General features: G+C 39.4%; 1 protein-coding gene across 5 annotated transcripts in view; it reads left to right on the top strand.

Annotated features, from left to right (window-relative positions):
• The window catches only part of DUSP16 (dual specificity phosphatase 16), a 100,591-nt gene that overhangs the window by 12,734 nt on the left and 65,868 nt on the right, over window positions 1–21,989 (top strand). Inside the window, exons 1-2 of one of the 5 annotated variants that reach the window (XM_054443741.2) lie at window positions 165–947; window positions 8,492–8,621. The exons of 2 other annotated variants lie outside the window; for them this stretch is intronic. The gene's annotated coding sequence lies outside the window, so the exon portion shown is untranslated. Of the gene's footprint in view, window positions 1–164; window positions 948–8,491; window positions 8,622–21,989 lie in introns of those variants that run through there. 2 more of the 5 variants (XM_063672445.1, XM_054443739.2) reach the window with 2 other exon arrangements.

Genomic DNA, 21,989 nt, shown 5'->3' with positions numbered 1-21,989 from the left:
CGGCAGGCGGCGTGGGGGCGACCGCGGTCGGGAGCCGCAGGAGCGTTTGAAGTGGGGGTGTAGGCCTGGCCAGAGGCTGGCCGGAGCGGGAAGGGGGCGTGCGGCCGGGCGCGGGGTCGCAGTGGGTGCGCTCCCGGCCGCTGCGCCGCGCTTGGACCGGGCCCCGCCGAGAGGAGCGGCCGCCGCGGGACGCGGCACCTTTGCGGGCGAAGCTGCTCACTTCCAGGCGCGACTGTTACACAACACGCCTGCCAAGTGGGGCCCTGGCCTGACTGTTCCCATTATCCCCAATTCGCCTTTGGTGTAAGCAGCGAGGCCACCTGGGTGGTGACGGTGCTGCTTTCTTCAACCAACCAACCAAAAAAGCCCTCAATTTTCGGACAAGGGCTCGGGTCTTGGCGTTGGGGGGCCCGACGCCTAGTGACTTCTTTATTTACACTAGCTGCAAAACGTGAGAAATCAAAAAGCCCAGGGTCTGTGTATCACGTGTAGTTTCATGTAATGAAACACCACAGAGGGAAATATTTTCAGATGCTGGGTTTATTTCCTAAAGAATACCAATAATGAACCAGAGAAAATGCAAGTAGATCTGAAAATGAATGGATACTGCAAAATCCTAAAGAAATTTAGGAAATATCAACTGCAAGGATTCTTGGCGTTTTGAAGTCGTGGGTGTCTCAGATTGGAGAAAGCACACCTCTAACCAGCCTGTGATGAATAAGGTGGGGAGGAAAAAAACCTGTTGCATAATCTCATTTGCTGTGGGGTTTGCTGTGCCGTCCCCTTGAACCAAAGGGAAGTGAGTTAAGATGCAGGGTTTTAAAACTCTCTGAAGTTTTTATTTACCCAGTGCTCTGGCTGCCACTTCTGTTTTAAAAGATTATAAGTAAATACTCTGCTCTTTCAAGTGAACCAAACCTATCAAACCTGTTTAGAAAATAAACCAGGTATGTTTCTTTCTCTTCTTTCTTTTCCGCCTGTGTGTGTGTGTGTGAAATTTACCATCCATGCAAAAGTTTAGGACTAGTGTTTGGGGAACTGAGACTGTCAGAAAAATGCTTCTTTATGCCACTCACCTTATGGGGCTGATGGAGAGTCCACGTAAAGGATAACCGTTTCCTCAAAGGATTTATGCTGTTTCATCTCCATCAAGAAAAGGGCTTTTTAAAGTTAAGGTAAAATTTTAAAAGATTTCGTACCAATTGAATTAATTACTCTTTAATGCTTACTTTTCCTTGAGAATCACATATATTGGTGGATACCACTTGGGAGGCTCGTGGAGTCTATTTGGTGAAGGCAGCAGCTTGGAGAAGTAAAATGAAAAGCAGAATGTATGGCTTTGTGTAGGGATTTTAGTAAAAATGTGAGTAGGCACAGTGAAAGGTTTTTGTTTTTTAAAATTGTGGAATTTACTGAGTTTGAAGACAATGTGGAAAGTTGCATTAAAGTTTTTTTTTAATTTGGCTAACATTTACAGTCTTATGTAAAAATATAGGCTAAATAACACCAGCCCAAGAGTTGGATTTTAGGTAAAATAATGTTTACACTTATCAAAATTCTACATGGGGGAAAAATTAGAAATGAGTTTATTTTGAATTTTGTTAGTGTGAATAGTGTATTGAAAATAACTCGGTTCAAGTACTATAAATGTACATTCAGATAAACGTAAACTGTGGTAATTAATTTTTTTTTTTTTTTTTTTTTTTTTTTTTAGTATTAACCTCTGCTATATCAGCAACTCAAAGTAAAATATCTCATTTGGCTTGATTATAGTGCCAAATGATCATAGTGCATGATTATGGAGGGGGCTAGGAACAGAACTGCAGAATTATCCAGTTTTGCTCCTTTTTCAATTTAGAATGCCCTATCCTTTCGTTCAGTTTGGTGATTGTAAGTGTGTACCTATAAAATAAAAATAGACATGTAAAATTGGGGGTTGGAGTCTTTGGGCCAAAAGCTTAATGGCAGTAACTGAGAAGGCAGCAGAAGAGGAGGCACTGTTACCCCAGTTCTTTTCCTTTTTCCTACACATTTAAAAATTATTTGTGGGACAGTTGAGAGTGGAAGTGAGGCTGAGATGGGAGGGGGGAAGAGTAGGTGTGAGAAGGATGCAGAGTTTAGGTAGGGATCAGAAGAAGAGGCAGAATTTATGTGTTAGTGTGTTTTGATGCTATTTTCTGTAAATGCCTGGACTGGGAATTTAATTTCATACAGTTTTTAGCATATGGGATTAATATATTGATGAAGCAGACTTATATAGCTGTCTAGTATTAAATTTTTTCAATTTTCAGTTAATCCTAAAAATCCTACTAAATATAATTTGCTAGAATTACCAGTGTAATAATTTATCCTAGAACTCCCAAGTTTTCCTAGACAAAAATAATTTTCTGCTTTGTGTTACCTGAACTAAAAATTTCACTGGACATTCAGTGTTTTTAAAATGCATTAAGTTCTCAAGCAAAATGTACTTTAGTTTGAAGAAGTAAATTAATATAGGGTGAACTGATTTGGATCAGAATCCCAAGAAAATAAGGAGATAACTTAGAGGAAACAAAACAGATTTTATGACAGATTTCAACAGATGAAAGAAACTAGTTAAAAAGATTTCACAGGAAAAGCCATAGTTGATGCTTGATAGGCTTTAAAAGAAATTTACTGATAATTTAAAACTGAGATATTCACTATCATAAAAGAAAATCCGAATGTTGGCTTAAACAAAAACATAATTAGGAAAATAAGTCTAGCCCAAAGCTACATATGATAAATTCCAAAGCCAGATGTCAATTTTTTTTTCTGATTTTCTTGTGTTGTAGACAATCTGTTATTTGTATGCATTTCATTATCCTTGATGATCAAGGGTTGGCTATGTGAAGAGAGGTTCATAAAGGTTGGCTGAATTTAAGGAAGCAAGCTCAGGCTTTAAGAAGAGCTGGCTCTTCTACACAAATGGATTGAGACAGGGAGTTAGAATTTTAATCGAATAAATAACTGTAGGAAACAGTGGCTCAAAAGAAGGATGTAAGACAGATTATCTTGGACAGGTACAAAGAAATAATAAAAGCTTGCCAGGAGTATGATCAGTAAGGAAGGGAACAGAATACATCTTGTCATGAAAGGAAAGAGGAATAAATGGAAAAATGCCCTCTGATACCTCAGCAACAAGAGAGAGGAATGAAACTTCACGCCCTTCTTGATTGGGGTTAGAAACATCATTATAGATATTGCCACAGAGTCACAAGATTTTTTATTACATTAAAAAATGTAGGCCAGGCGTGGTGGCTCATTCCTATAATCCTAGCACTTTAAGAGGCTAAGGCAGGAGGCTCACTTGAGCTCAGGTGTTGATAACAGCCTGGGCAACATAGACCTTGTTTCCACAGAAAATCAAAAAATTAGCTAGGTATGGTAGTAGTACGCAGCTGTGGTGCCGGCTACTTTGGAGGCTGAAGTGGGAGGATCTCTTGAGCCTGGGAGGTCAAGGCTGCAGTGAGCCATGATGGCACTGCTGCGCTCCAGCTTGGGCAACAGAGCAAGACACCGTATCAAAAAAAAAAAAAACATATATAATCTTGAGGGATAGTGACTGATAGGGTAAATTATGAGCATTACTTACAGTTATATGAGAATGTAACATTTAAAATTGTCAGAAATGAAAATAAAGAGGGATTCACTGTAATATCATGGCCTATTTTGAGTTATTTGAAAGGGAGGGATACATTATAAACTGAAATTATTAACTGAATTTCTGGATTAACTACTGATAGGAATCAAGCAAAAACATTTGTTAACAGTATGCTGTTTACATGTGCTGAGATGGATTCCAAAAGTTGGGGACACTGGCCCATGTTATGGAGAACAGGATTATAAGAATTTTAAGGCAGATACATACATATGCAAAGATAATTACCAGACAGCTGGCAAGTGCCAAATTCAGGTATAAAAGAGAAAGAGGGCTGAGGGAGGTAATCTTCATAGAGATAGTAGAATTTGACCCTGGCCTTAAAGATTGGTTAACATGTGTATGGAGAGAGGGAAGTGGGGGAGGTCAAAGGCGGAAGGTGTTCACCCATCTCATTCAGCAAATTTATGCTGAGCCTCTACCAAGTGCTAGACCCTGACCATACAGTAGAAAATAAGAGAAAGTTTTTGCCCTTACGTAACTTAACATTCTAGTGGGAGAAGACAGGACAATAAACAAGAAAGACAATAAACAAGTAAACAGTACATTAAAAAAGTGATGTTAAATATTGGTAAGTAGTAAAGGTAATGATCAGGGTCGATAAATTGCACTTATTCTGTGAATCACTTGCTTTGCCTATGATAGTCTAATGAATAGTCTTCATGTTATAACTTTTTAATATTCATGTGCAGTCCAAATGAATTTGAATAAAAATCTACACATTAACCAGCTTTTAAAAAAAGAAACGTGAATTAAAAAGAAACCTATGTGACTTTTTTTTAGGTCAAAGCATGGAAACTGAATTTTTTTTTTTTGAGACGGAGTCTTGCTCTGTCGCCAGGCTGGAGTACAGTGGCGCCATCTCAGCTCTCTGCAACCTCTGCCTCCTGGGTTCAAGCGATTCCCCTTCCTCAGCCTCCCAAGCAGCTGGGACTACAGGCGTGGGCCACTGCACTCGGCTAATTTTTTTTTGTATTTTAGTAGAGACGGGGTTTCACCATGTTGGCCAGGATGGTCTCGATCTCCTGACCTTGTGATCCATCTGCCTTGGCCTCCCAAAGTGCTGGGATTACAGGTGTAAGCCACCACGCCTGGCCAGAAACTTTAAATTTTTTTTTTAATGCCTTGTTAATGTATCCACAGTTCTTTTGCTGCCATTTGCTAAGAATCTCATGTTTTTTTACAATGAGATTAATATCATTGTTTACTGTTCAGTTAGGTTTTTCACGTATTGGGCTATATTCTTAGGTTAGACTCTCTGTTAGGAACAATAATCACCATAGTGTCATAAAGTGAAGCTAAATTCCAAAGATTGTTTTGTATGGAAACGTACAAAAGAAAAGATTTACAGACAATAAACTGTTAGGCTTAATTACCAATAGGTAAAATAGGGTAAGGGATGACACCTGTTCAGCTCTTGTCCCTATGGCATATTTTTCCTGTATTACTACAAATAGTAAAAACCTGAAGCAAAAATGTTCCAAAATGGGGAAGTCTCGATCTTTCCTGTAGTTATTTGACTGCCAGGTTTGTTTTGTTATTGTTTAGAAGATGTCTTTCATAGTGGTCAACTAAAAACTGATATTATCAGGAGCTATTTCATGTTTTGGGGCACATTTTGTTCTTCTGAAGCATTCTTTAAGAAATATGTGCCCTTCACTCTTTTTGCAGTTTTTAATTTTTTTTTTTTTTTTTTTAATTAAAGATGGGGTCTCTCTCTGCCACCCAGGCTGAAGTGCAATAGGGCAATCATAGTTCACTGTAGTCTCAAACTCCTGGGCTTAAGCAGTCCTCCTGCCTCAGCCTCCCAAGTAGCTGAGACCACAGGTGCATGCCACCACACCCGGCTAATTATTGTTATTTATTTTTATAGAGATGGGGTCTTACTTTGTTGCCCAGGCTGGTCTCAAACTCCTGGCTTCAAGCAGTCTTCCTGCCTTAGTCTCCCAAAGTGCTAGGATTACAGCTGCAAGCCACTGTGACCAGCAAAACTTTTTTATAGGTGAAATTGAGGTAAAGGATTTTAAAAAGGGTTGATATTAAGTATGTCTATCGAACCAAATCCCTCAAGAATTATTCTGTATGCACCTAACCAATTTTCATCTACAAAATGCTTGAGATAAACCTATGGGAAACAATTTTAATACAGGGTAGGAAATTCTTTAGTTCTCTCTTGATTTCCTCCTAAACTAAATGCTTAATTTATTTAATTTTTTTCAATTTTTATTTTTTTGAGACATGGTCTTACTCTGTCACCCAAGCTGAAGTGCAGTGGTGTAATCACAGCTCACTACATCCTTGACCTCCTCGGTTCAAGGGATTCTCCGATCTCAGCCTCCCAAATAGCTAGGACTATAGGCATTTGCAACCATACCTAGCTAATTTTTTATTTTTTATGGAGACAGGGTCTTGCTATGTTGCCCAGCTAGTCTTGAACTCCTGGGCTCAAGCAGTCCTCCCACCTTGGCCTCCCAAAGCATTGGGATTACAGGTGTGAGCCATCATGCTTGGCCTTAATTTAGAAAAGAATTATAGCTATAAATGCTGTGGGTCTGTGGTATGTGTAATAAAAGTTAATCTGACTTGTGCTCCTCAAAAATATTTGGGAAAGACAGAAGAATTCAGGTTTGTTTTAATGTCTGTGTATGTTGGGGTGGGGCAAATTGCGTTTATAGAAAAAAGATAAATTGTAATGGTATGGCAAGATAATTACTATTTAATATATCCATTATTTCTCTTAAAATAAATGGGGAAAGATGTGTAGAGAAGTATGTGCTACTTATAGTGTGCGTTGTATACTAGTTTTTTAAGTACACAATTTATATCCTAGGATAGTAGAGTAGGCTTTTGATAAATGTTTGCTGAATAATTTCAATCAGTTCTTACAACTGTTGCTTTTTATAGCAGTTCCATTATATCTCTAGCTTAGAGTACTGTGTTTTGAGCTTTGAGTTGCAGTTTGCAAAGGGTCGACTTACAGTCTTGGGCACGGACTCTTGTTTGAGCCATATGCTCACTCTAGAATGGAGTCTCTGACCTCACCTCCAGCTCTGACCCTGTGGCTGACCTGACTTCTTCTTTTCCAAAATGATGGGTGGTTGTTTCCAGTCACCTTTTTCGGCTCATAATGTAACAGCTCCTTCCCTCCCTGAGCAGCTGAGCTGTGTGCTCTTTGGATTACTTCGCAGAATACTAAGGTATATGTATCGCCATGCTGGCTTATTTTGCAGTGGGTTTATTTTTTGTTGTTGTTTTGTTGGTGGAGAAGAAAATTCCTCGAGAAGATAGTTCTTGACTTGTTTTGTAAACTGTACATGGTATATGAAGCATAGTAGTATTTCCTCTTCCTTCTTAGCTTTAGTTAAACATCTTGAGTTCACTTGAAAAAGAATTGGTAAGAATGATGTTTTGATAATACCCACCAACCAAAAACTAACAAAGACTTTTTTTTTGAGACAGTTGGGAAACTTGAAAATGGAATATATATTAGGTGATATTTAATAGTCACAACTATAATGTTTTCAGCTATAATAGTGGTATTGTGGTTATGTTAAAATATTTTCATGTGTTAAAAATACATATGGATGTACTTATAGGCAAAATAAAATGATGCGTAATATTCGTTTTAAAAAACTTCAGGATGGGCACAAACACACAGAAGTGGGAAATGAATAAAAGAGTATTGGTAAATTTTTGAAAATTGTTGAAGCTGAGTAATGGGTAAGTTGGGGTTTGTTATTTTCTGTACATTTGTGTATATTTGGAAATGTCCCTAATAATGAGTTAAAATATATAACCAATTATAACTGTAGGGTAAGAAATTAAATGCAATAAAATTGTGTTGTTGGGTTGGGTGTGAGGGTTCATTCTTGTGATCCAGTACTTTGGGAGGCTGAGGTGGGAGGATCGCTTGAGGCCAGGAGTTTGAGACCAGCCTAGGTAGCATGGTGAGACTCTGTCTCTGCAAAATAAAATAAAATAAAATAATGTGCTTGGACATTTGAGCTAATTGGCTAATCAAAAGTCTGCACTTGGCTTTTTTTTTTTTTGGAGACCCAGTCTCACTCTGTTACCCAGGTTGGAGTGCAGTGGCGCAGTCTCAGCTCACTGCAACCTCTGCCTCCTGGGTTCAAACGATTCTCCTGCCTCAGCCTCCCAAGTAACTGGGATTACAGGCATGCACCACCACACCAGCTAATTTTTGTATTTTTAGTAGAGATATGGTTTCACCATGGTGGCCAGGCTGGTCTCAAACTCCTGACTTCAAGTGATCCGCCTGTCTTGGCCTCTCAAAGTGCTAGGATTACAGGCGTGATTCACTGCTGCTGGCCTGCACTTGGCATTTTCTATAAGTTCTGTTTTTAGTAATAAAATTTTAAGAATAAGGAAAATTTCAGACACATCATAAGAGGCCAGGCTCGGTGGCTCATGCCTGTAATCCCAGCACTTGGGGAGGCTGAGGTGGGCGGATCACTTGAGGTCAGGTGTAGACCAGCCTGGGCAACATGGTGAAACCTTGTCTCCACAAAAAATACAAAAAATTGGCTGGGTGTGGTGGTGCACACCTGTAGTCCCAGCCACTCATGGGGCTGAGGTGGGAGGATCACCTGGGCCTGGCAGGTCAAGGCTGCAGTGAGCCGTGTTAGTGCCAGTGCACTCCAGCCTGGGCAACAGAGTGAGACCCTGTTTCAAATACAAAAAAACAAAACATCATAAGAAGTGTTTAAAACGCTTAACTTTGAGATCTTGTAATAATAGTGTACCTTGTAGTTTATAAATTGCTTTTACATATTTTGTCTCTTTTATCCTTAGAAGACATGAGTTACCCAGTTTACAGATAAGGAAACTAAGGCCTTAGAGAGATGAAGTAATTTATTGAAATCCTAAAGCAAGTAAGAAGTGGTGCTAGAATCGGAGCCAAGATCTTCTGATTCATATTCAGGTGTTCATTCTCTTATATACATATACTTAAAAGTGCTATTTTTTTGTGGTACTGTAAACTAATGGTTTTCAAACATTTTGGTCTCAGGACACATTTATACTCTTAAAAATTTCTGAGGACCCCAAAAATCTTTTGTTTATATAGACTATGTCTATCAATACTTAACATTAGAAATTAAAACTGAAAAATGCTTAAAATATTTATTTATTTAAAAAATAACAAACATTAGGCCAGGCACGGTGGCTCACGCCTGTAATCCCAGGACTTTGGGAGGCTCAGGTCGGTGGATCTCATGAAGTCAGGAGTTTGAGACCAGCTTGACCAACATGGTAAAACCCCGTCTCTACTAAAAATACAAAAATTAGCCAGGTGTGGTGGTGGGCGCCTGTAATCCCAGCTACTCGGGAGGCTGAGGCATGAGAATCGCTTGAACCCAGGAGGCAGAGGTTGCAGTGAGCCGAGATCCTGCCATTGCACTCCAGCCTGGGCGACAGAGCGAGACTGTGTCTCAAGAAAAAAAAAAAGAAAAAACAAACATTAGAGGGTTGATATAAATAATATACTTTTATGAAAAAGGTATTCCAACACACACAAAAAAATCTGGTGAGAAACATGGCATTGTTTTACGTTTTGCCATTTCTCTTTAGTATATTTCTTTTTAGAAGATAGCTGAGTTTGCATAATTGCTCCTGTATTCAATCTGTTGTGATATGTTGTTTTGGTTGAAATATATGAAGAAAACCTGGCTGCACACAGATACATAGTTGAAGAAGGGTGGGGTATTTTCATAGTCTTTTCATATAATTGTGAATATTTTTGTTACACCAAAATTCAACAATTGGTAAATGCTTTTTTTTTTTTTTTTTGGAGGCAGTCTCGCTCTGTCGCCCAGGCTGGAGTGCAGTGGTGTGATCTCAGCTCACTGCAGCCTCCGCCTCCCGGGTTCAAGTGATTCTCCTGCCTCAGCCTCTCAAGTAACTGGGATTACAGGCACGCACCACCATGCCCAGCTAATTTTTGTATTTTTTTTAGTAGAGACGGGGTTTCACCATGTTGGCCAGGCTGGTCTCAAACTCCTGACCCCAAGTGATCTGCCTGCCTCAGCCTCCCAAATTTCTGGGATTACAGGCGCTAGCCACCGCTCCCAGCCAGATTCTTAAATATTAGTTGCACTGTTGAATCTGAAGCCATGTCAGTGAATTTTGTGTACTCTGTAACATTAAAATCCACTGGTCCATCTTGCACTTTGAATGGATCTTTGACCTGTGTGTGATTTTGTAACTGCATACATTGATCATTCAAAAAGTAATGGTTTACTAAGCTGACTGGGCACAGTGACTTACGCCTGTAATCCCAGCACTTTGGGAGGCCGAGGCAGGTGGATCACGAGGACAGGAGATCAAGACCAGCCTGGCCAACATGGTGAAACCCTGTCTCTACAAAAAATAACAAAAATTTGCTGGGCATGGCAGCACGCGCCTGTAGTCCTAGCTACTCGGGGGGCTGAGACAGGAGAATTGCTTGAACCTGGGAGGTGGAGGTTGCAGTGAGCTGAGATCGTGCCACTGCACTCCAGCATGGGTGACAGAGCGATACTCCATCTCAAAAAAAAAAAAAAAGGTTTACTAAGTTATGCACATCTTTGAAATGTTGGCACATTTGGTTATACAATATTAAGCAAATCACATTCGTTAATATGACCATCAGTCTCATCCAAAAAGTCTTTAAGAATTGGGAAGTGGTTAAGATCTTGGTGGCGAATTCAAGTTTTCCAAAATTCCAGTTTTCTCTTGAAAGCTCAAGTTATATCATTGGCAACAGATATTGCCCGTTTTGTTTTGTTGTTGTTGTTTTTTTTTTTTTTTTTTTTTTTTAAGACAGTCTCCCTCTGTCGCCCAGGCTGGAGTACAGTGGTGTGATCTTGGCTCACTGCAACCTCTGCCTAGCTGAGATTACACGCACCACCACGCCTGGCTGATTTTTTTTGTATTTTTAGTAGAGATGGGGGTTTCGCCATGTTGGCCAGGCTGGTCTTGAACTCCTGGCCTCAAGTGATCTGCCTGCCTAGGCTTCCCGAGGTGCTGGGGTTACAGGTGTGAGCCACAGCGACCAGCCCAATATTGCTGGTTTTTCTTAAAGTGACAGGTTCACTTTATTCATTTTAGAGAAAATGTCTGCCAGATAGCAAAGTCTGAATAAGTGTAAATTGTCTGCTAGACAAAAAAGCAAAAATGGTGTCCTATGAAAAAAAAAAACTTGTATAAATGCTTTTCCCCAAGATAATCATTATACTTAGGTATGTAGCAGAAGTGCTTTGTGTGTGCTTCCTGTTTCATCATATAGAATATTAAAAAGGCCAAGTTCTCAAGGGTTGACGTTTTAAAAATTAATACCTTTTATTATTTTATCAAGGATGTTGTTAAGTGAGACTGGCTTTTTTTTTTTTTATTTAAGTTTTGGGGTACATGTGCAGAACGTGCAGGTTTGTTACATAGGTATACACATGCTATGGTGGTTTGCTGCACCCATCAGCCCGTCATCTACATTAGGTATTTCTCCTAATGTTATCCCTCCTCTATCCTCCCAACCCCCAACAGACCCCAGTGTGTGATGTTCCCCTCCCAGTGTCCATGTGTTCTCATTGTTCAACTCCCACTTAGGAGTGAGAACATGCGGTATTTGGTTTTCTGTTCCTGTGTTACTTTGCTGAGAATGATGGGTGAAACTGGGTTTTTAAAAAATGATAGGCAGTAAAGAATATACAAGTACATGTTTTATTAGCTGTCAGAGTGATAGATACATCATCACCACGTACCACGCATCCTTGACTCACTGTTGTACACTCATGAGGGAATGAAAGTGAAAAAGACAGATAACATCTTCATATTATCAAAAATAGTTTTATAGATCCCTTGAAGGGGTTCCTTCCTCATCTCTGGATCACACTTTGAAAACTGCTGGTGTAAACTAGTCCCATGTGCTGACATCTTTTTAGAGCAGTCTGATACACACTTTTTTTTTTTTTTTGAGACGGAGTCTCACTCTGTCACCCAGGCTGGAGGGCAGTGGCGCGATCTTGGCTCACTGCAGCCTCCGCCTCCCGGGTTCAAGCGATTCTCCCACCTCAGCCTCTCAAGTAGCTGGGATTACAGCCACCCTCCATCATGCCTGGCTAATTTTTATATTTTTAGTAGAGACAGGGTTTCACCATGTTGGCCAGGCTGGTCTTCAACTCCTAACCTCGGGTAATCCACCTGCCTCAGCCTCCCAGAGTGCCACTGTGCCTGGTCTGATACGTGCATCTAAATCAGTAAAGTCACATGTTCATCTTAGTTGATGAATTTGTCAGGGAGAAGGGACTATACTAGTGTGTAGGATGAGCCGTGTGGCCAGAGACCATTATGGGTGGAAGGTCATATAACATCAGAGCGTGTTGGATAAAGTGTAGACAGAAGGGAAGAGTCAGTGAGAGCACTTTATAACATAAAAAAGTGAAAATTTGCTCTCCCTATTTTTTTTTTTTAATAAAAAAGCACTGTGGCCACATATATGCACACATACCTGTTCATACTTACTTATATTTGTATTCAAAATCCGGGGTACTGAGTCATTTTTTTTCTTGAACGACAGAATGGGAGAGATGGTAACATACTTGAGAGGAGAATGGACTGCTCTTGGCAGTCGTTTGTTTCATCCAGCTGGGGAGACTGTTATTTTTTTATTTTGGGAGAGCTAAGGGATGGCAGAAGATAAATGAAAGAAGAATGGTAAGAGTGAATGGAGTAGGCATTAGTGATTATGGAAATAGCTATAGGCAAAATGAGGCTGTGGACAGAGAGTGGAGCTAAGCATGGAGGGCATGGAGGAAGACTGCAGGATCAGCTGGGCTCTCCCCGTGTGCTGGGCCTGGAAGAATGGGGCTAGGGAAGTGTGGGGGTGGGTGCAACAGGAGTCATGGAGATGCACATATAATTGAAGGATTTCCATCAAAACACATTTAAAATAACTATACTAGATAGTCTGCCTTTTAACAACTTACCAGTATTCCATTTCCGTTAGTAGGAATTGTGTATTCAGTTATACAGGGGAAAGCAGCAGTGCCACTTTTTCAGTCATCTTGATGACTGGGTTGTATCCCTAATAATGATGTCGATGGTAAAGAGGCTAAAGCTAAAATTAGGTTTTGGGTTTTGGGCAGTTACTCATATTTCATTGAAAATGAAAGACTAATTGTATTTTTATTTTAATAGAGAAAGATATACATATGTGTGTATTGTCTGTAATTAAAGTACTCTCAATACAATGTTCTGAGGAAATGCCCAGGTATTTCATTAAAATACGTACAGCAATCCCAATTGAAAAACAAACTCAAGTGAATTTTGTGGTAAATGAATGGCTTGTGTGATTTTCGATGCTGCCAGTGACTGTCTCATTATATGTAGCTAATGTGATGTTAGTTCAAAGAGACACAGTTATAATGGGGGTGGGGTGGGGGTTTCCAGGTACCAAGTGTTAGGGAGTATGGGATCCACTTGCTTGGAAAAAGTAGTTTTATTGAAGTTTTCAGTTATTGTGAAATCAGTAGAGATTTTTATTATAGAAATGACCCTAATTCACTCATTAAAATAAGCACATTGGCTTTTAAATCTAATAGGCATTTTTCTGGGCAAAAAATATATTAATTAGCCAATAGTGTCCTTGTCATCAGCATGAATAAGTATTTACTTAGTGACTTCTATGAGTGAGGCATTAGAAGGGATACAGTGAAGATGCATTTGGCCTAGGTCATCAGGAGCTTATGCTTGTTTTTAGCATCTCTTTATAGATTACTATTCACAGTTTAAACAAAACATGATAAAAGACTCATTTTTTTGCCCTAGGGGTTTTTCAGCTTGGGGTCTGTCACCCTAGTCTCTGCTTTTCATAGGCTGAGGGATAAAGTCATGATCATGATTAGAAGTGGAGGACAACCCACTTGAAAGCCCCTCCTGATGATTTCCCCTTTTCTCCATGATTGCAGACCTGCTCTGCTTACTCTAAGAGCAGTATGTTAGCTGGCCGCTTCTGTAGGATGGTTTGGGAGAAGGAAGATAGTATCCTGGAGCAGTTCTTGACACCTTTAGATTATTAAAGGTTGGGAGGAACACAGCAAGAAAAAGGAAGAGATCTATTGCAAAATATTTATTTTTTTTCTTTTTCTTTTACTTTTTCTTTTTCTTTTTTTTTTTTTTGAGACAGAGTCTCACTCTGTCACCAGGTTGGAGTGCAGTGGCACGATCTCGGCTCACTGCAACCTCTGCCTCCTGGGTTCAAGCGATTCTCTTTCCTCAGCTTCCCAAGTAGCTGGGATTACAGGCGTGCGCCACCAGGCCCAGCTAATTTTTGTATATTTAGTAGAGATGGGGTTTCACCATGTTGGCCAGGCTTGTCTTGAACGCCTGACCTCAGGCCGCCTGCCTCGGCCTCCCAAAGTGCTGGGATTACAGGCATGAGCCACTGTGCCCGGCCAACACTTTTTGTTTTCAGCTGTCCCAATGGGTGTGATGTGATACCTCATTGTGGTTTTGATTCACATTTCTCTGGTGATTGGTGATGTTCAGCATCTTTTCAAATAGTTGGCCATGTATATATCATCTTGGGAGAAATGTTTATTCAAGTCCTTTGCCCATTTTAAAATTGGATTATTTGAGTTTTTTGTTGTTGAGTTGTAGGATGCCTTTTTCTTTAATGTGAATCAGCTACTTAGAACTCACAGATTAGATGTGATATAGTTCAGGGATACAAAAATGGAGTGAGTGGAGTACAGTAACTGTCATCTCTGCTTCTTCTGCTATTACCAGTACTGCTTAGTCAGGGTTTCGTACTCCAAAGAGGATTGGAGGGCTCGGGTTGATTCTCTTCTTCTTCCCTCTCCTCATTATATGTAAACCAGAGGGATGGACTAGGTGATATCTAAGGTTTCTTCCAGCTCTAAAATTGTAAATTTTGCAAGCATTGCCTTTTACCAGCTAACCTCTTGTGTCTAAGATTTCCTTGGAATCTCAGTATTATCTAACTCCTGCACTGAGAAATCTTTGTTGCCAGCCAATAGCTAGAAGGTAGCACTCCACCAAAGCTTTGTTGGATCTTTGGTTTTCTAACTTTTAATCTTACTTATTTTCCTGCTTATAGCATGGTATCACCTCAGAATCCTGGGCTTAAATATTTGTTTTTTTAACTGCTGCTGTACACAAGTCCTATGGTGGGTATGTCCTAGAGTGGTAGAGCTTGTACTTACCCTGGAGATACACAGTAGTATGTTTTGCCTTTTTTTTTTTTTTTTTTTTTAAGCCTACTCACAGTCATAAGGAAGTAGAAGGTGAAAAGTTCATTGGACAGTGTATTTTTTTTTTTTTTGCTTTTTTTTGTTTGTTTGTTTTGTTTGTTTTGAGACCAAGTCTTGCTCTGTCGCCCAGGCTAGAGTGCAGTGGCGCTATCTCGGCTCACTGCAACCTCCTCCTGGGTTCAAGCGATTCTCCTGCCTCAGCCTCCCGAGTAGCTGGGATTACAGGTGGGCACCACCACGCCTGGCTAATTTTTGTATTTTTGGTAGAGACGGTGTTTTGCCATGTTGGCCAGGCTGGTCTCAAACTCCTGACCTCAGGTGATCCACCTGCCTCGGCCTCCTAAGGTGCTGGGATTACAGGCAGGAGCCATTGCACTGGCCTGTTATTGTTTTAAATACATAGAGCAAACAAAACACCAGTCCAAATTCAGTGAATTTTTATTTCTGTTAAGAACAGCTATATTTTCATGCCAGGTATAAAGAAATATTTCTTAACTGATTTATTTGTTGTCCATGGCTCTCATATGGACAATGATATCATGATATTAATTAAAGGTAAGAAATAATGTGATTGTGGTTGAGGTTTAAGGGTACTGCTAAGATATAATTATTTTTAGGTTTCAAGCACTTGATGTTTTAAATTTTTTGTGTCTTATAGATAGTATCTGACAGATAGCCAGTCTTTAGGGAGCTTATTTTAGTTATGGAGTTATATATTATTGCCATATGGTGCCATGACTTAAAATGTTCTCATGCTGACAATACTATAGGAGGAATAAAGTAAACAAGCAAAATCCAGTAAACCAAATAGGAATGGGTGAGCAATATGTAGGGTGACTCAGAATGCATGAGATGTTGGTAGTGCTTACACTAGAACACAGCGTATCTATCTAGTGTTGTCTTTGTGCTTGACCATCTGTGACATCTATATTGCTTTCTGGCCTGTTGCCAGGTGTTGATGGACCATTACCAGTCCCTTCTTACAAAATACTAAAAACACCTGGGTGTGTAAATAGCGGAGGTAATGGAAGGACTGAGGCAGCTTCAAAGAACTACATTGTGGAAAGTTGCCATAATGGTCAGAGCCACCCTTGTTCATTCATTCTTAACCTTGGTTATACAGTAACTCAAGGATTGAAATATATTTGGTAGCACTGACAGTTTCATTGTAAAATATTATCTAGGCCCTTTGGGGCTACTTATCACCATCCATCCCTCTGAGCATAGGCTGGTCATTTAATTGTGAAAAAACACAACCACCAAACACAGGTAAAGTAAAAAAGGTAAGACTAAACTATGGGTGATCATTAGTAGACCAGAATTCATTAACATAATCATTATCCAGAGGGTGTAGAATTTCCCCCCCAAATGATAGCATTTCATAAATTTATAATATTGTATAAATAACTCAGATGTTGTCATTATCCATTTATTTTGCATGGGAAATATAACTTATTTTTATAGTGTAATTTCATTTGGGTTTCTAAAAGTACATGATGTTACTGTTGTTACATCAATATCATTTATAACAAGTTCTTTTTCCATTCAGATATTCAGAATCCACATATTAAATATTAGATTGGTACATTATGGCTCTAGAACTATGATTTGGTTACCATTTCTCTTACTGGCTTTGAATTTGGTGGGGAAAGATTTGCCAGGAAATGAGACTGAAGGTGTCATATAGTTTTGGCTAGATTGTAGTTTATAGGATATTGTTAGACTTTATTTATCCATGTACTCTCTTATCTGTTATTAGGGTAACTTAAGATTTGACCAGGATTTGTTTTTGAATTTTTTGGAGCGATGGAAATGTTCTGCATCTTGATTGTGGTGATGATTACATTACAGTGTACATTTGGTCAAAACTCATAGAACTGTACACCAAAAAGCATTAATTTTACTTTATGTAAGTTAAAAAATAATACTTTAAAAATAAATGTAGTGGCCAGGCGTGTTGGCTCACGCCTGTAATCCCAGCACTTTGGGAGGCTGAGGCAGGCAGATCACCTGAGGTCGGGAGTTTGAGACTAGGCTGGTAAACATGGTGAAACCTTGTCTTTACTGAAAAAAAAAAAAAAAAACACACAAATTAGCTGGGCATGGTGGTGCACGCCTGTAGCCCCAGCTACTCAGGAGGCTGAGGCATCAAGCTGAGAATCTCTTGAACCTGGGAGGCGGAGGTTTTCAGTGAGCTGAGATTGTGCCACTGCACTCCAGCCTGGGTGACAGAGCGAGAATCCATCTCAAAATAAAGTAAAAATAAATTTAGTAAGATTACTGGATGCAAGGTTATTATACAAAACCTATATTTCTATATAACAGTAATAATCAGAAAATGAAATGTTTAGATGCTATTTATAATAGCATCAAAAAATATCAAATGCTGGTAATAAATCTAAGAAAGATACCTGAAACTTTTACAGAAGTTTATATAAGTGGATTCTAAAATTCATATGGCAGTGCAAATGGCAAGAATAGTCAAGGTAATATTAAGGAAGAAAAAAGTTGTAGAATTCACACTATTGAATATACAGTGTGGAATAAACGAATAGATAATGGAACAGAATAGAGTCCTGAATCAGACCCATATATGTAGATACTAATTTATGATTAAAATGGCACTTTACAGCAATGTGGAAAGAAAGATCTTTCGATGAATGATCCTATGTCAATTGCCTATATGTATGAAAAAAAACCTAATTTTGGTCCTTGCTTCCCATCACTTACAAAAATAAATTATAGGCTAATTGTAGATCTCAATGCGAAAGGTTAAAAAAAAAGCTTCTAGCAGTGTTCAGCCATATTAGTCATCAAAAAATGCTGAATGAAACCATAGCGAATTACCGCTACACACTGACCAGAGTAGCTAAAATTGAGAAACAAACAAAAACTTGAAAATACCAGTATCAGCATGGATGTAGAGCAACTAGAACCCTCATGTGTGGATCCTGGAATTGTAAATTGGAATAACTGTGGAAAACTGGTTGTATCTATTATACTAAAGTGTTACATACTTATGCCTCTAACCTAGCAAACCCACTCCTAGGTGTATACCCAACAGAAGTGTGTACTCATGCTCAGCAAAAGACATGTACAAGGATGTTCATAGCAGCACAATTCATAATAACTCCAAGCTGGAAACAACCCACATGTCCATCAGTGGAAGAATAGATAAATACATTGTTGTATATTCCATGAGATACTATGTAGAAGTGAACATGAAAAAACTCTTGCTACTTACAACAACATAGATATGAACATAATTTTGTACAAAACAGTTCAGACACAAAAGAGCTCAAAAACAGGCAAAACTCAGCCATGGTATAAGAAGTCAGGATCGTGGTTACCTTTGGGGAGAGAGATTAGTAGTAGGAAGACATATGAAGCCAACTTCTGGAGTACAGGTGGGTTTCTATTTCTTGATCAGGATGGTAGTTACATGAGTGTGTTAACCTTATAAAAATTCTTTGAGCTGTACGTTCATGATTTGTGTATGCTTATTGGCATATATGTTATACTTGAGTTTTTACGAAATTTATTTTTAAATGCTTTGAGTTACCATAGGAGTAAGTGGCATACAAGATTGTATTAGTTTCCTTTTTCATTAGTAAAGCTTGTATTATCAATGCGGTAAGGGAGAAAATTATTTGTATTACAAATACAAATAACTGGCCCCATAAATAAGCAGAACAGGCTTAGCTTCTTTCTTAACCAAATCCAAACATTCCTAGGCTTCTTGAGTTTTTTATTGCTTTTGTTTCTAGGGATAAACCAATTCTTTTTTTTCTCTTCACAAAAGAATATATTTCTGGAAGCCATTCTATATCAGATAGACATCTTTTTACATGTCCATATGGTATACTACATTGATTTAATAATATATTTAGCCAATTTATCACTCATTAACTTTGAAGTTGTTTCTTTTTACAGTTATAAACATGTTCCAGGGAAAAATATATAATATACTTGGGCAGGTATTTATATAAGAAATTATTGGAAGTAGAATTTCTACATCTCAGATTATGTGTATTCTATTTATTTTTATCTTTTTGTTTGAAAATAATTTTAAATTTACAGAAAAAATAAAAGAACAGCATCTACTATTACCACTTTGCCCCCTTTGCTTTATTACTTGCTCTCTCTTCATATTTATATATGATATATTTTTCTGAAGCATAAGTTGCACACATCATGGCCCACTATCCTCAAGCACATCAGCAGGTCTCCGAAGAACAAGGATAGTTTCCTACTCACAGTACAGTTGTCAACCCCAGTAAACCTGACATTGATTTAATACTTCTAACCAGCCCACACGTGTATTTCAGTCCTGTAAGTTGACACAACAACATTCTTCATAGCATTGTACTGTCTAGTACAGTCTTAGTTTGTTTGGGTTGCTATAACAAGTAACCTTAGACTGGGTGGCTTATAAATAACAAATTGACTTCTTATAGTTCTGAAGGCTAAAAGTCTGAGATCAGAGTGCCAGCATGATCTGGTTCTGGTGAGGGCCCTCTTCTGGGTTGCAGAGTACCAGTTTCTCATCGTATACCCAAGAAAGAGAGCTCTCTGGGGGTCCTTTTTATATAGCATGAATCCCATTCATGAGGGCTCCACCTCATGACCTAATTACCCTCTAAAGGCCCCACCTTCAGATACTATCACAATGGACTTAGGGTTTTTATTTAAGAATTTAGTGGGGACACAATATTTGGTCTTGCATACAGGGTCCAATTGAGGATCGTGTTCTACATTTACTTGTCATGTGTCTTTAGTTTCTTAACATCTGGAGTCATGCCTTGGCCTGCCTGCCCTTTTTAAAAATGACAGTTTATTGAGATACAATTCATATACCACAAAATTACCATTTAAAAAAAGTTGGGATATAATTTCAGTTGTAAAATTCGTCTTTGAAAGTGTGCAATGCAGTGGTTTTTAGTATATTCACAGTTGTGTAGTAATCACTACTATCTAATTCTAGGACATTTTCATCACCCCCAAAACAAACTCTATACACATTAGGTCATACCCCATTTCCCACTCCTCCCGGCCCCTGGCAACCACTAATTTACTTCCTGTCCCTATGCATTTGCCCTTTCTGGGTATTTCCTTTTTTTTTTTTCTTTCTTTTTTCTTTTTTTGAGACGGAGTTTCACTCTTGTTGCCCAGGGTGGAGTGCAATGGCATGATCTCGGCTCACCATAACCTCCACCTCCCGGGTTCAAGGGATTCTCCTGCCTCAGCCTCCTGAGTAGCTGGGATTACAGGCATGCGCCACCATGCCTGGGTAATTTTGTATTTTTAGTAGAGACAGGGTTTCTCCATGGCCAGGCTAGTTGCTAACTCCCAACCTCAGGTGATCCGCCCACCTCGGCCTCTGTGCTGGGATTACAGGTGTGAGCCATGGCACCTGGCCTTTCTGGGTATTTCATATAAATGGATTCATATAATATGTGGTCTTTTGTATCTAGTTTCTTTCCCTTCGCATAACGTTTTTGAGGTTCTCCCGTATTGTAGCTGGTATCAGTATTAACTCCTTTTCATGGCTAAATAATATTCCATAGTAGGGATATACTGCATTTTGTTTATCCATTCATCAGTTGATTAATTTTTTTGGCTGTTTATAAATCTGCTGTGAACATTCTTATACAAGTTTTTGTGGGTCCATTTCCTTTTTTCTTAAATAGTTTATTTTAGATTCAGGGTATATGTGCAGGTTTGTTACATGTGCATACATTTTCAGTGCTCTTGTATTTACATTTTAATCTGGATGTTATATCTCACTTTACAGAATTTTTTTCACAGTTACTTCTCTTTAGGGTTTATGGTGGAACACATGTAGACAGAGAAATGGTGGTTAGGAAGACATAGACCTGGTAGTTTGTCACTCTGAAGTGGGCTGTCAACTGAAAAGCTTGAGGACCATGGGTCTAGACAGACAGCTCATTCCAACTACAACTATCATAGATTGACCAACTCCTGAGAATTTATGCCATTTACCTACCTTACTGGGCCTTCCAATAAGATGGACTAATTTTAATAAGAGTTTCTTATTTTTCCTCCTTAACACTTTGTGGGAGATACTGTTGGGTGGAAATAATGTCAGTGTAATCTTGTCAAGGCCTGTACCTCTTTTATTCTTCTCTTCATGTTTGTATTTGTGTGGAGCAGGGGACTGTGCGTACCTGGGGTCCAAAGGAAGATGAATTGTCTTCCCCTCTGCCTTTCCCTCTAAATCGGTGCCACAGTGAGAATCAGCAACTGGCCAGGCGCAGTGGCTCATGCCCTAATCCCAGGACTTTGGCAGACTGAGGTGAGTGGATTGCTTGAGTCCAGGAGTTCGAGACCAGCCTGGGCAACATGGTGAAACTCCAGCTCTACTAAAAATACAGAAATTAGCCAGGCGTGATGGTGTGCACATGTAGTCCCAGCTACTCGGGAGGCTGAGTTGGGGGGATCACCTGAGCCTGGGCGGTTGAGGCTGCAGTGAGCCATGATGAGCACCACTGCACTCCAGCCTGGGCAATCAGAGTGAGACCCTGGCTCAAAAAAAAAAAAAGGCAACTGTCTGCCTCCTGAAGAGAGATGAATCTGTGCTAAGTGGACCCCTGGCAGGAAGCAGCCAGCCTTCAGGGACCAGCTGACAGGAAGTTGCCTCCAGAATTAGTAGAAGTTTGCTGGCTGGTGGTGTCCCCGCTCCCTCCAAACCTCTTGACCAGAGGTTATTTGTGAATACAAAGAGATTATGTAGCACCCTAAGGAGTTGGGGTAGGAGAGCGTCCAGAATAAATACATAGGTGAGATTGACCACCTCCTCACCTCCTCCTGTTGACTTCTAGATGTCACCACTTGAAATTTTTTCTCTCCCACTCTTGCTATGTGGTCTCACTGAGCCTTATAGATATCTTATGAAATTGCTTTAAAATTGTATCCTCCAAAAATTCCTTGAGCAAAAAGCCTTGCACAATATAGATGTTCAGAAACTGTTGTGTAAGTGAATGAAGCACAAGTTAGACCCACTGTACAAGGGAAATAGCTGA

This window comes from Pongo pygmaeus, chromosome 10 (assembly GCF_028885625.2).
Source record: "Pongo pygmaeus isolate AG05252 chromosome 10, NHGRI_mPonPyg2-v2.0_pri, whole genome shotgun sequence".
NCBI lineage: Eukaryota > Metazoa > Chordata > Mammalia > Primates > Hominidae > Pongo > Pongo pygmaeus.
Note: the sequence above shows the minus strand (reverse complement) of the source record. Positions and strands in the feature narration are given on the sequence as shown.